The sequence below is a fragment of the Pseudochaenichthys georgianus genome, chromosome 3, assembly GCF_902827115.2.
Source record: "Pseudochaenichthys georgianus chromosome 3, fPseGeo1.2, whole genome shotgun sequence".
Taxonomy (NCBI): Eukaryota; Metazoa; Chordata; class Actinopteri; order Perciformes; family Channichthyidae; genus Pseudochaenichthys; species Pseudochaenichthys georgianus.
In genome coordinates, this window is record NC_047505.1 from 7,459,405 (window position 1) to 7,461,300 (window position 1,896).

At 42.2% G+C, this 1,896-nt stretch overlaps 1 long non-coding RNA gene across 1 annotated transcript; it reads left to right on the forward strand.

Moving 5' to 3' along the window:
* The first annotated feature begins 520 nt into the window (after nt 1-520).
* LOC139433016 (uncharacterized) lies at nt 521-1,277 on the forward strand. Its single transcript, XR_011642581.1, has 3 exons — nt 521-581; nt 971-1,031; nt 1,144-1,277. It is a non-coding gene; the product is annotated as an uncharacterized lncRNA (long non-coding RNA).
* Nucleotides 1,278-1,896: the final 619 nt, after the last annotated feature.

Sequence of the window (1,896 nt, forward strand, 5' to 3'; positions counted from 1 at the left end):
TGACTTTTTGTTTTGTTTTCCAGGCTTTTAGGGAGTCAAATATCTTGAGGTCATTGTGACTTTGAACTTGTGTCCATCTCATTTTCATGAACGCTATATCTACAGTGCCTTAAGGGAATTTCTTCAAATTAACACGCACTTGGCCTCAATGATAAGCTGCTCAGAATTTGGTGGTCAAGGTTAGAGTGACACAGCTCATTGTTCTCTGTTCCCTCCATCTTTCAGGACATCGAATGCCGTGAGGCCGAGGCAGACGTCGCAGGGACGACCATGGGAATCTATACTGTTCGAGCTGAGAGTGATGATCCTGGTGGACAATTTGCAGATGTCGGTGTGGTCCTGGAAGGGGTCGAAGTTCTCCGCAACCTCCAGAGTATCAACCATGCATGCATGATGCTTTAAAGGTTGATCCAGAGCCATTTAATAGAAGAGTTACGACATCTCCGTTCACTCCAATGGACCACTTTTTTACAGCAATGGCGGATCGTGGAGCCTCTCAATCGTTCCCCAGAAGTTAGCGCCAAGGCTGGCAGAGCTGTGGAGTTGCAGCATAATACACCGTTCGTGACGGACTTTTAAAGGTAAGAAGAAGTTTAAAGATGTATATTGCGGATATTATCAGTACATCTGATTCAAATGAACATGTGTATTAAAGGATGTCAGTGGATTATCCCTAAATTAGTAGATTTAGGGAACGTTTACAGATAACAGATTAAGGTAGCATACCGAAGCAAGTTAGCAACACACGTTGAACAGCCTTTTAATTGTAAATTCCGTTCTCTCTATGTCATTTCGTCCAACATGTTGAATTAGAGAAGAGGGGCTTCTAAACGGGATTGTATGCGGGGGTGGAGGGAGTTAAATATTAGATAAATATAACTTTGGTGCGTGTAAGAGTGAGTGTTTTTAGCAGAGCCATATTGTGTCCTTGTGATTATGTTGATTATTACCTGTCTGTATAATGTTGCAGCCCAGCTGATTCTGGATTGATGGCAAAGGGATAGGGACTTAAGTGAGAGTGAAAACACAAGGTACGTTTAATACTACTGTTTTATATAAGTAAACACGTTATCTCCCCAAGGCAATAGGTGTGCTATATAGGTGTGTATAACCCTTTCTCCTGTCTGTTGCTCCCTCTCTCAGCACAAGAACCAGAGGGGGGTTCAATGGAGCCTGAATACCTGCACTGAGACCCTCACCCTGCACCCTGAGTCTCAACTCTCAGTGTTTTTCAAGCCTTTCCCTGTTTTTTTGTATTAAACAAAACATTAAGCTCTCCCAATGGTGTGATTTTCGTTTTGTGAAAAAGTGCAAATGCAGTGTTTGTATATAAATCACATATTTTGTTGCTGTTGGTCGTGAAATTGCTCCTGCTAACTTGAGCCAGCCATTTTTTCCTCCGCTCTGTGTCAGTGGGGAAGCCGTACATTCGTACTCCTTTCTCTGAGCGATTGGAGCATCCCCAGGCAGCACATCAAACCATGGTGGCGACTAGGAGGCAGCACAGCAAACCATGGTGGCGACTAGGAGGCAGCACAGCAAACCAGGACAACACGGAGGAAAAGGCACCGACAAACTGCATGATATGCTCTTCTATGTTTATTGAATTCCATGTATTTGCAATGGATGTTCCTAAAGCAACACATTTAACATCATCATCATCATCCTCATCATCATCATCATCATCATCATCATCATCATCATATCCTGTCGGTCTCCTGTCCTTTCTGAAAGCCATAAAGACGACATTAGTCATTTAGATAACTTGTGTCCTCAATTACCAGGGGATTACTGAAACTACCATGAATTTAATAAAATGGTAGAAATGAATCCAATCTGAATTTTAAAGCATTACTTTAGATCCCCTCCCTCTAAATGTATCAATAAACATTAGAA